This window comes from Mesoplodon bidens, assembly GCF_964165515.1.
Source record: "Mesoplodon bidens genome assembly, chromosome: 11".
NCBI classification, from domain to species: Eukaryota; Metazoa; Chordata; class Mammalia; order Artiodactyla; family Ziphiidae; genus Mesoplodon; species Mesoplodon bidens.
The window spans coordinates 3,573,990-3,586,860 of record NC_138167.1 but is presented as its reverse complement, the minus strand read 5'-3'; the positions used below and the strand labels follow the sequence as shown (position 1 = coordinate 3,586,860).

At 49.7% G+C, this 12,871-nt stretch overlaps 1 long non-coding RNA gene across 3 annotated transcripts in view; it reads left to right on the top strand.

Moving 5' to 3' along the window:
- LOC308624988 overlaps positions 1 to 12,871 on the top strand; it is a 114,345-nt gene that overhangs the window by 23,127 nt on the left and 78,347 nt on the right. The window contains exon 4 of one of the 3 annotated variants that reach the window (XR_014017033.1): positions 8,840 to 11,464. The exons of the other annotated variants lie outside the window; for them this stretch is intronic. This is a non-coding gene — a long non-coding RNA (uncharacterized lncRNA). Of the gene's footprint in view, positions 1 to 8,839; positions 11,465 to 12,871 lie in introns of those variants that run through there. 3 annotated transcript variants of the gene reach the window in all.

Here is a 12,871-nt window from a genome sequence, read left to right as displayed (position 1 = left end):
GACTCCGCGCTTCCACTGAAGGGGGCACGCGCTCGATCCCTGGTCGGGGAACTAAGATCCCACATACTGTGCGGTGGTGCAGCCAAAAAAAATTTTTTTTTAAAAAGTGTATGATTCAATGGTTTAAAAAAAAAAAAGCAAAGGTGGATGTAGAGATTCTGCCAATTCTGGCCATTGAGGAATGAGAAAACGGGTCTCTCAAAGATGGAAAAATAATTATTCAGGACAAAGTAGAGCTAGGTCTGCTAGTGTCTCTAGTAGCTATTACCTGCTTCTTCCTTAGACACGCAATCTGTAACCTAAACAGAAGATGGATGACATTTATCGACTTCCCTTGTGGCCAGTAGAGTTTAGGGGAAGTGTCGTGGGCAAGTTCCTGGAAGTGTCTTTAAAGGGAAGAAGTGTGTCCCTCTTCACTGCTTCCTTGTTTCGGCAGGTGGGCTGCTGGCCTGAGAGCTGGAGCTCAGCAGTCATTCTGAGCCATGAGGTAGCAGCCAAGCTCTGAGAATAACAGGGAGAATAACAGGATCCACATAAAAGGATCCTAGGTCCCTGATGACCTTAGGAAGCCCCCCTGGCACCCCTGCACTAACTCCTCCAGACTTCTATTGGAGGGAGAAATAACCGTCCATCTTGTTTGCGCCAATACTATTTCTGTCACTTGCCATCAAAGCTAAAACTCATGGTACCAAGAAGACAGTACGTGGTTCATTTGGAAGAAATAGCCAGTTCTAGAGATCTGCTCCATAGGAAAGCTTATAGTTTAATTTGCGTAGAAGAAAGGATCTCGTCATCTTGCAAGAGGCGGTCTCTTGCCTACAGCTCAAGGCCAGGGTCCAGAACCTTAAACAAAAATTTCAAAAGGGGAGCTCTGTTTTTATTGATTGAAAAATAAAAAGAAATGCCTTTTTGGGAAGGTCACTGCCCCAAAGAGGTTGACTAGGTAACGTTAACCTATGTGTGGCACTTAGGATTGGGAAAGTGGGGAGGGGAGCCTTACCGCACATTCATCCACAGCTGGGTGTGGAGTAACATCTTTGTGTGGCCGGCAGGGGGGCAGGGATAAGAGCCCTTAGGAGTGGAAGGAGGAGGTGGGTGGAAGTAGTCCAGACACTGAAGCCATACACGGCCCATCGCATTATAGTCGTTTATGCATTTACTCTGGTTTATTAAGCAGCTATTAAGTTCAAGGCAAAAGAGGACACGATGATCAGACACAGACCTTGTCCTTATGCAGCTTGTGAAGCCTAGTAGGGAAGGTAGGATGTCGCTTACCTGTGAACCCGAGATACAGTGATACACACCTGGGCAGGGGCTGGATCAGGTGCTGTGGGTGTGCGGAGCATAAAGAGGTCCCTGCCAGGCGTGTTTCAGGGAAGCTTTGCGGAGGATGGGCTTTGTCTGCGGTCTTGCAGGGCGGGTCAGGTGTGGACGTGCAGGCCCGGTGGGGACAGAGAGTGCCTTCTCCCGGGTCCCCCCTTCTCCAGACCACTGGTAAGATGTCCACTTCCTGGCAGTGTGATGACTAACCAGCCCCTCCCAAGGCTATGGATACCGTCGCTGTTTGCTGCGGGCAGGAGTGTGTTCTGTATAAGACGCAGGTGGCTTGGGGATGTCGTAATGGTCCAAAGCTGGAAGAGGAAGGACCAGGCCAGCCCTCGGTTTCTGAGGTAGACACACTTTGACTGGCATCTCAGCTCAGTTCCTCGAGCTCCTCAGGACTGGAGGCTTGGATTGAGATGGCCCCGCCAGCTGTGGCCAGGCCTCAGAGGCGGGCCTTAGGAGAAGCCTAGGGAGGTGGTCGTGAGGGGGGCGGGAGCCGGGCCTCCCCCGAGCCCATCATTCCATCTCCAGGGCCCTAGAACCATGGTCTGGTGTAGGAGGCAGCTCCAAGCTTAGGGACACGGGAAACACCAAAGCAGATTAGTGCCTGGGAGAGGCTGTAAGAGGGCCGGGTCCCCTGGCCCTGGAGGCCGTAGGAACTGATGGTCAGGCTGTCGGGGACACTGGAGGCAAACCATGAGGACCCCTGGCGCTCGGGGCTTCATGGTACATAGATGTGCTGGCTGGGGGAGGAGTGGCTTCCCATAATTCCAGTGTTCTGTTCTGTTCTGTTCCTTTTTCTTCTCTTCCCTTCTCCTTCTCCTCCTCCTCTCCTCTCCTTCCCTTTCCTTTCGAGGATGAATCAGCACAGACCCACAAAGATTCACCACCACCATGCCTAGGACGCACACCTCCATACCCAGGGTCCATGCTCAGACATGACCATACCCAGGGGAGCTGGCGTTTAGCCTTTGTCTTTAGTTTTATGAGTGCCCTGGAGGCAGAGGGACTGAGGGAGGGGCGGCGATCAGGAAGGAAAGCAGAAATGCTTTTGCCTCCCTTCGCAAGAATAATGGGAGAAAAAAGCTAGACCTCAAATGGTGAGGTGTTTGTTGCCCCGGAGAAGAGCGTGTCCAGGGGTGGGGTGTGAGGGCACGTTTTACTGCTCTTCTCTGAGACCTTTGCCTGGAACCAGGAAGTTTGTTTGGCCCACTTTACCTGCCGGGGTCACTTTCTATCTACCTGGAGGCACAATCTGCCGTTTGTAATATCAGGGTCCGTTGCCGTGGAGACCGTGACGTGAGCACATCAGCCTTCTGGCTGGAGGAAGGGAACAGTCTGCCTGAGACGGGGCCCCGTGTACAAATAAATACATTCCAAAGCAACAGGTGAGCCTCAGAGAAGCCAGGTCTCTGGTTTCCACTGAAATGTTTCTGCCATTAAACAAACATCGGAGGAAACACAAGCATCTGTCTAGAAGCGAAGCCTGGAGCTCATGAATTCCAGGGCTGCGCCAGGGCCCCTGCATCTGATTTCCTGTGTGGGCCAAGACCACTGGCTCACCCTCTCTGTGTCTTGGTGAACTGGCTGTCTCTCCTTCCTGGCTTCCACCCTCAGCCCCGGCCTCTTGGTGAGCTTAGGGGGGCAGATGCAACTGGCAAGTAGAAGGAAGTGTTTCATTCCACGGTGGCACTAGGCAGAAGTGGTCAGGAGAGATGGTCACCCTGCCAGGGCTCGTAACATCCTCTCTCCCATCAAAATACCACCACTGGTTAACCCCTTCCCATCTGCAGTTATTTCACTATACTAATGTGGGAAAAAGTCCACAGGACGTGGTACCTCTTAGGATGATCTGTGTCTTAAGGGCAATTTCAGCTCTTGTTGGGGAACCTGGCACGTGAAATAGTTCATCAAGCCTGTGCGTTCAGTTTCACTATGTGCTGGATACGTGGTTTAGTTCCTGAGCAAGATATACTCTCTGAGCTTACTCGTAGCTAGCATGAGTGTGGGGACCCATCATCTCCTGCAAGCTCAAGTCACTGATAACGTATCCTAAATTTCCAACCTTCTTCTTGGTACATACAGGCTGAAATACCAACGTAAATAGTTTGGTTTACTTTGAAATTCAAATATACAACTAGCTTATGCTCATCTTTAAGTCATAACTGAGCACTAACATTGCTTTACATATAACAAAGAACTACTGAATGAACGAACGAATGAATGAATGAATGAATGAATTAGTGTTAACATTCATAATCTGGGTGCAGTGGTCCGTGTGTGTGTGTGTGTGTGTGTCCATGTGTACACAGATGAATATTTAACCCTAACGTTTTAGAGCCAGAAGGGACTTTAGAATCATTTGTTCCAGCATCTTATTTTACGCAAGGTGGGCCTGGGACTCAGATTGATGCAGTGACCTTCCCCAAGTTGCAGCTAAAAGCACAGTCAGACTAAACTCCGAGACCATAGAGTCTTAGCCCCGAAACCATAAGACTCCTAGAAGAAAACATAGGCATAAGCTCTTTGACATCAGTGTCAGCAGTATATTTCTTCCATTTGTCTTCTCAGGCAAGGGCAGCAAAAGCAAAAATAAAAATCTTCTGCACAGTGAAGGAATCATTAACAACCTACTGAATGGGAGAAGGTATTTGCAAACAATATAACCAATAAGGGGTTAATGTCCAAAGTTATTTATAAACACTCAACTCAATATCAAAAAATAAAATCTAATTACAAAACGGGCGGAGGATCTGAACAGACATTTTTCCAAAGAAGATATACAAATGGCAAAGAGACACATGAAAAGAAGCCCAGCATCACTAATCATCAGGGAAATGCAAATCAAAACCGCAATGAGATATCACCTCACACCTGTCAGAATGCCTGTTATCAGAAAGACAAGAAATAACAAGTGTTGGTGAGGGTGCAGAGAAAAGGGAGCCCTCCTACACTGTTGGTGGGCGTGAATTGGTGCAGCCAGTGTGGAAAACAGTATGGAGGTTCCTCAAAAAATTAAAAATAGAACTACCATATGATCCAGCAATTCCATTTCTGAGTATTTATCCGAAGAAAATGAAAACACTAATTTGAAAAGTTATATGCACCCCTATGTTCACTGCAGCACTATTTACAATAGCTAAGACATGGACACCAAAGTGTCCATCCATAGATGAATAAAGAAGATGTGGTATATGTTTATACAATGGAATATTACTCAACCATAGAAAAGAATATTTGCAACAACATGGATGGACCTAGAGGGTATTGTGCTAAGTGAAATAAGTCAGCGAAAGACAAATACCATATGATTTCACTTATATAGGAGATCTTAAAAAAAAAAAAAGAAACCAAAGGAGCAAACACACACAAAAAGGCAGAAACAGGCTCATAGATACAGAGAACAAATGGGTGATTGCCAGAGGGAAGGGAAGGGGGGATGGGCAAAATAGGCAAAAGGGATTATGAGGTGCAAAGTCCCAGTTATAAAATTTAAATGTCACAGAGATGTAATGTACAGCATAGGGAATATAGCCAATAATATAGTAATAACTTTGTATGGAGACAGATGGTAACTAGACTTATCGTGGTGATCATTTTGGAACGTATAAAAATATTGAATTACTATGTGGTTCACCTGAAACTAATATAATACTGTACGTCACTTATACTTCAATTGAAAAAAAAAAAAGGCCGTGGATTCCCAGTCCATTGCTTTTTCTCTCCTTTCCCTCTGCACTCCTATGCTGCACCCTCACCCCATCCTTCCTTCCCTCTTCCTCCTGATCCAGTGGGGAAAGGCCACTCAAGCTTCCTGAAGTCACGGGGACTGCACAGATAGCTCTGTACTGCCTTTACTTGGAGCTTGCACCCAGCAAGGCCCTCGGAAAGGGCTGGGAGGCCAGGCTGCCGGGTCTGGCTCTCTTCCTCTTCCCAACTTGGAAGATGGAATCAGGAATTTTGTGTTTGAGCTTCAGCTCAATGATGTTCCAGCTGTGTAACCTTGACCAAATCATTTCAATTCCTGGGACTCGGCTTCCTCCTCTGTAAAAGAACAGTCATAGTTCCTGCCTTGTATGTGTTCCAGGTCTGGGGGGATCAAGTGAGATAATATGTGTACGGAGACTAGGAAACGTGATACCTATATCAAGGCATAGTAATATGACAATAATCGTTACGATCATTTTCAGTGATTTTGTACCTGAGAAGAGTGAGGTACCCAGTTAACTGTGCCCTACAGTGTTTCTAAAACATCTGTAGGACAGAGATGGGCACCAGCCACGCATAACTTTGGGTGTTGACTCCACCTACATTTACCAGGGCTTCTCTCCCTGGCCACACCTCCCCCTCCAACTCTCCCAGGTCACAGGCAAACCAGCGCTTCCAGCCATGATCCTAAAGGCTCCCCATAAAGACTGTCGTTCTTCCTTGCTGGAGAGAGCTGGACGCTGGTCCATACTCAGTGCCATCCATCCCTTGATGTAGCCCCTTTCAGGCTAAGTACACAGAGGGTTTTAGTTTTTTGCCATGTTGGAGTCAAATCAACCCTAAGCACCAAACAGCCTTTAGTGTGTACCTCTGAAAACCAAGACGGATGGCGTCTTCTTTTTTAGTTTTCCTTGCAGCTCTGTAAGCCCAGCAGCTTACAGCCAGTGAGCCCCCTCCCACCCACAATGTTTGGGGTGCTGTGGCGTTACCTACGGGGAACCTCCCACCCCAGAAGGTCTTGCCCGGATCTGCCATCCTGAGCTTCCTGCCACCTCTGTGTGGAAGCCGGGCACCTTGTTTGTTTCCACCAGTGCCTTCTACCCATTTGTTACAGGAGTGCTGGCTGTGAAATCAGCAAACTGGAGAACCACGGGGAGGGTGCTTACCCCGTGTTTGCTCCAGTCTCATCTTTAAAATGGGGCCGTCCCTGCCCTGGTCAACATCACAGTCCATCCTGAGGTTTCAGGGACGTGCCGGGCATGGAAGCACGCTTTGTAAGCAGTTACACAGATCGCAGGGTGATTACTTGGATGTCATTGTTCTCCCTTCCTGTATGACACCTGCCTCCCCCCTCCCCCGCCCTTAGAGGTTCCAGTCCACACCACGCTCAGCCCGTGAGGCCTGACCTGACCCTGCACACACCTGACTTTCTGGAGTTAGTTTTGTCCCAGAGGGTCACTGTTTGCATTCTGCTGGGTACCACGTGGCTCCTCAGTTTGGAAGTGGCGAGTTGGTGAATTCAATTCTCCCATTTATCAGATGAAATAACTGAGGTCCAGAAAAAGTCAGGGGTGAAGGACGTCCTCCAGGTCTGTGGAGGAGCCCTCGTTTATTACCCTGGAGTAGAAAGTCTTCTTTCCCAGAGTTTTGCAGGAAAGGAATGCAGGGAAACAACCTCCTCTGGTGCTGATTTGCATGCAGTCGGTTGGGCTCAAGGGGCCCCAGGGGAGGAGAAGTCCTTTCGGGGAACCAGTGCAGGCTAATTATGCCCGACTCCCTCTCCCTCCCGAATGCACAAGTGCTTGACAGCTGCTTCTTTGTACCCTTAAATATTTGTGCAGCCTGCGATCCTGGGATCCTGGCTGAGGGCTTGTCACTGCCGGCTCCCTCCACCCGGGAAGCGCCCAGGTCTTGCTGGGCTGCCCGTCATTCCTGTGATTAGATATGGTGCCTGTCAGGAGATAAAGAGGGGTCAGAGGCCCCAGGGGAAGAGGGAAGGAGGCGGCATCTTCTTTTCCCAGAAAACAATCCCCACGGTCTCTGAAGGTTATTAAGAAGGTATTAATGTAGAATTCAAGTTCATTCCAGCACAGAGTGGGTTTGCCAAGTCCAGCCAAGGGGGTTTTGTGGGTCAAGGACTATGACCTCAACTGTCCATCACTGAAGTGTACGTATTGACCGAAGGCAGGTCATTCTGTCTTGACAGAAACAGCAGGAAGAAGCTGACTCTGGAGAGAAGGAATAGAGAAGAGTGTGGGCTGCAGTTCGTAGACACACACACACACACACACACATTGACACACACACACACACACACACTCGTAGACACACACACTCTCGTAGACACACACACACTCGTAGACACACACACACTCTCGTAGACACACACACACACTCTCGTAGACACACACACTCGCAGACACACACACACACTCTCATAGACACACACGTAAGAGACACACACACACACACACACACACACACTCTTGTATTAATTGACAAGTCACCACTGCCCTCTACTGGCAAAGCTATCACCTTCTCCCAGTGTTAGAAACCGCCTGGAACCTTTGTTGCTTCAGAAAATAATTTGATGGCTTATTGCATGATTTTTCACACAACTTGCAAATAAACTGTATTTCATAGGTTTTAGACAGTGCGTTCATTCATTCATTCATTCCACAAGTAGTAACGGAAATGGGAAGGGCGTGTGTGTCCCCGCTCTCCAGGAAGTTATCCTCTTCTATTTCTAAAAGGAGGAAAGGAATGCTACTTTAATGAGTGCAAGTCATTTCACCTTGTCCAGGTTTAGTACCCAAGGCACAAGCCCCCCGACCCATGGAGCTCAGGTTCAGACCTGCCAGTTTTCACCTGCCATTAGGATACAGCTGGAGAAAGGAGCTCTTTCTCACTGTCAAGGAACATCTGGACTGGAATAATTATCTTGGAATCATGGATCTGGAAGCTCATTCAAGACTCAGCCAAATCAGAGTGTGAGGTTTCTAAGTCCAGATGGAAACACCTCCTAACAATTCTTAGAGTCTAACACCTCCTTCAGGTGTGGGAGCCTGTTTCTCCCACTTCTCCCTGCAGACCCCAATGTGGCTTCAGATTCTTGGAAACCATGCTAAAGGGCTGCCTTTGCCTCCCCACCTTCCTAAGATTTTCAAGCTCTTTGTAAATCCTGGGGTTTTCCTGGGCAACTTAAATAGGCATGGTTCCATCCAAAGCTTCTGATCCTGGTTTTGCTTTTTGTGCTTTTCTTTAATCAAATTAGGCAAAGTACGTATCCTTTTTCCCCCTAACATTTTTTTGGATTAGGTAATGCAATTCACATGGCCCAAAATCAAAACAATAAAAAAGCTTAAGGTAAATTTCAGTTCACCGTGTCATCCACCGACCCTCACATCCCTACCCTCAGGTCCCTCTTTCCTCTCTCCTCTGCCAGGAGAAACCATTGTTGTTAATTTCATGTGTATTCTCTTCGTGTTTCTGTATGCAAACGCAAACACGTGTAAATATACATTATTGTTGCCCTTCCCCATTAGACAAAAAGGAAGCACCCTTTGTACACATTTTGAAACTTTTTGTTGCAGAACAGTGTACATTGGATAACTTTCCATATCAATATATTTTTTAAACTTCCTCATTCTTTTTATAGCTGTTGATGTTCCATTGTGTGAGAATATTGTGGTTTATATAACCAGTCTCCTATTGATGGGAACTAGGTTTTTTTTTTTTTTTTTTTTTAAAGAATAAGTACTTTCGAGCTCATCTTAGTATACTATGTTTGCTCCCTTCTTCTCCCCAGCCTTTTCACTATCTAATACGGTTTGAAACAGTGTTACTGAACCATTGGAGGTTTACCTGCCTGGGGACTCACTTTTGAGCGCCAGCTGCACACTAAGAGCTCTGCGAACGTCCCCAGGAGAGCAGATTGCGGGACCAAGCTCTCCATGGCCGTGGGCAGAATGCCACACCTTCGGACAAGGTCTGCTCATAAATGGCACCTGGCTTGGTAAAGAGAACTTTTACTCCAGAACTCCGAGGAGAAGAATGATGGGACTTTCTGGGGGGATGGATGGAGACAATGACCCTGGGATGTGCTACAAGTCACCTGCAGGGAATTGAAACTTTATAGTCCTTGGGTGGGCACAGGAGCCCAGGCAGTGAAGGGGCCAAAGAAACGAGCATGGAACGGAACACTGTCAGACTTAAAAGAAATGTAAGAGACCCACTTGTCCTTTCCAAAGCTGCACCAGAGCATTCCAACGCGCTCCTGATCCTGTCTACACAGTGTCAAGATGCGTGGGTGATTCCTTCAGTTCCGAGGAATGAGGCAGTCCTGTGGGTGGTTTGCAGCCCATGCGGCAGTCAGTGATAGACTGACTTTGAAACATGACCGAAAGAAGTCACGGCTTCACTGGTGTCCGGCCGCAAACACGATCACAGAGCGTTTCAGTGTGTTTACTGCTGTGTAACAAACCACCCCAAAACTTAGCATCTTAAAACGACAATTCTGTACAGGGTCAGGAAGTTGGGCAGGACTCAGCCAGGCAGTTCTGGCCATGAGGAGTCATCTGGGGTCATTCATTGGCTGCATTCTGCTGGCTCTGAGCTGGCGGGAAACCAAGATCTCAGTCCTGTGTCTGGGGCCTTGGGGTCCTGCACGTGGCTTCTCCTCTGGCTGCCTTGGGCTTCCCCACAGCACATGGGCTTGGGCTCTCTGGCATTTTACATCCCTGCTGGCTTCCAAAGAGAGAGGAAGCAGGAGCTTCCAGTCCTCTGACAATCAGGGCTTGGAAGTCCCAGGTTACTTTAGCCAAATTCTGTAGGTCAAAACCAGTCACAGGCCAGCCCAGATCAAGAGGAAAGGAAAGAGACGCCATCTCCTCACCAGGGAGAAATGCCTACCAGCACAGGGTGGGGAGAGCTTTGGTGGGGGGTCAGTGTTGGAGACTGGCATCCACAAACAGTGGACAGAAAGCTGCGGGTAGGAGGTGCCTTCAGAATTTGGGGACATTTTGAATAAGACCCAGGGGCTGTTGGTGTCTCTGTAATTTGGTTTCTCTTTGCATACTGGGGATTGGAAGGTTCAAAAAGCTTTTTCTCTCCACTGGAAAATCACTCGTCTCAATGGCCAAGCAAGGGCTGGGGAGCCCCGAGCATGCTTGCCGTGGGCTGGAGAAAGGGAGGGCACCTCTTTGGAGTTACGGATGGAGCTCTGCAGGCTTGGGGACGTGTGTTCTTCCGGGGTGCACTGGCTTGCCTGTTTCTATGCCAAGTTCAGGGGCTGCAGTTTGAGTCACTATTCTCCCCCTCACCCATAGCAGACATTTGGACCACTCTTCCTAGTAAACCTTGGAATTCTTGTTAACACACAACCTAGGTAGACAATGCAGGCGGATCTGAGGTGTAGCATGCCTTGAAATCTATAGACTAATACAGGCTGTCCTCTCTGAAAGGCACCAAAGAGGCACTCACAATCCCCAAGTAAGAAAGAAAGTCTAGCTGCCCCTGGGGTGGGGAGAGGTCAGGGGGAGAGAGGAGGATGCCCTCCTGACAGGTGTTTCCCAGGTACCACAGGGGAACACACCTGCTGTGGTTTGTTGGGAACCATGCTCAGGTGCCCTTGGAGGTGGAGTCATGGCGCCAGCAGGAGAGGAAAGTGATGCACCAGGGGCAGGAGACCTTGGGCATGGCATGCTCTCCCCTGACTGGTGAGAGGACTGGTCATTAACAGGGGAGCTGGAGAGATAGATGTCTGGACACTCTGATGTGACCCTGGGGCCCCAGGGGCCTCAGTGTCATCATCTGTAAAGTAAGGGAGCTTGTTTCTGTGCCCTGTTCCAGCTCTAACATGCTGTGGTCCTAGAACTAGCTGAACCATGGAGGTCTTTCTTATAGCAAGAGATGGGCGACTTTTCAAAGCAGATCAAGGGGGTGTGATCCCTGACTTTCTTGCTTCAGACACAGTGAAACAGACAAGGAAGGATGTTTGGCCAACGCTGTACTTGGGCCGCAGCTAAGGGGCAGACTTAGAATCAGAGACTACTCCGCATGGCAGGATGGCTTAGAGATTGTTTTTTTTAATTTGCCTTTTATGACAAGAGTCAGAGGGAGGGCAGGAGATGACGGGCATCAGCCCTCTGCCTGGGATTCAGGCGTCCATACTCTGACCACTGGCTTGCATCACCAACGCCAGCCAGAGGCTGACTCTTCTGGCTAAAACAGCCCCTTTCCCAACTGGGGTCTGGCTGGGGTCTGGGAATGCCCATTAAAATCCAGTTCCACCCACTCAACCTCTTCCTCTGGTCCCCCTTTTCCCTTTCTCGACCTGCACCTGGTGTTCTCGCCTTTGCCAAAAAGGCTTAAACCTTGTCAACTTCTCAGCGATGAGAAATCCCACGCACCCTCCGGCTCCCCCAGCCCCAGTTGCCCGATCAGGCTTCAGGAAGAAGTTGCAGAATCCTCAGAGATGTGTCCATCAGAACTTCCCAACCCCTGAGAAAGTGGAAAACATGAGTCGGAGTGGGGTCTTGAACAGATCCAGATGGAGCAGAATCCTCTGAACGGACTAGACATGCAGGAGGGAGAGAGAACACGAGGAAGACAGAAAAGAGACAAAGCAAAAGGCAAAGGGAGGGTAGCAAGAGAGAGGCCTGATAGATGGGGCCTCTCCCTCCTCGGCAGCTGGGCCTCTGCTGAGAGCACGGCTGAGTGAGGGTCGCTCTGAGCAGGGGCCCGGGGCCCCATGTTCCCTGAGAACGCAGGGGAGATTCAGTGGGGCGGGAAGATGCCAGGCCAGGCGCTGGGGAGCCTGTGAGGGCCGTGACATCCAAGCCGTCTCCAAGGCCTGCTGGGGCAGGCCAGGCATCCCCACGCGGTCTGGGGCCCGCACAGCAGCCTGGGCCCCAGCCCCAGCCGTGCGGCCCTGCTCCGAATTTCACACCATGTCTAATCCAATCACCGGCAGATTGCAAGCTCTCTGCCTACCTCCCAGATCGAGAATTCTTGGCCGGCTCGGCCCAGCCCGGCTGGCTGTCCTCCTGCTCATCCATGTAGGCCATGCTGTGGCCCCCTCTGGCCCCTACCTCCCCTTCTGGGCCCACAGAGTTAATCCTGTTTGCCTGGTCTGTCAATTTAAACAGCTTTAAGTATGCCTCCCCAGGTCTGGGTGGCAGAACCCTGATGCTTAAAAACAGAGGCCTCGCCTCAAAGGGGGCCGGGTGGGGGGACACAGGCCACAAGGGTGTCATTCAGAGACATAAAACCCACCGCTTGTTCAAAACAAAAAAAAGCAAGCCAAGTGAATCATACACACGTAAAGAAAAAAAAACCCTCACCACCCCACAAAACCGAGTGCCCTGTACTGAGCGCAAAAACAGCTCCAAAGTGGGGCAACGTGGGGCTGCAGCCAGCAGGACGCCAGCTGGGTGAGAAGCTCGGGCTTCTCCAGTAGAAACAGCGATCGATGGAGAGACCCATCGCCTGGAGGACCTCGAGATAGATGGCTGGGATGATTTTGGAGCCGGGCCCACTGCCCTCAGGGGCTCAGGGAAGGGTGTGGTGTAGGAATCTGGCTCTGGGTCGAGGCTCCTGCCCCAAAGCTCACGGTGAATGAGGAGACTGAGCCCTAGCCCAGGGCTTCTCAAACTTTTATGGACAGATGAGTCACTGGGAGATCTTGATAAAATTGCAGAAGCGAAATCAGTAGGTCTGGGGTGGGACCCGAGATTCTGCATTTCTCCATGGCTCCCAGGGGAAGCAGATGCTCCTGGGCCGTGGACCACAGTTTGAGGAGCCAGGGTTTAGATGGAGCCAAGCGTCCTCAGCCTTGGAC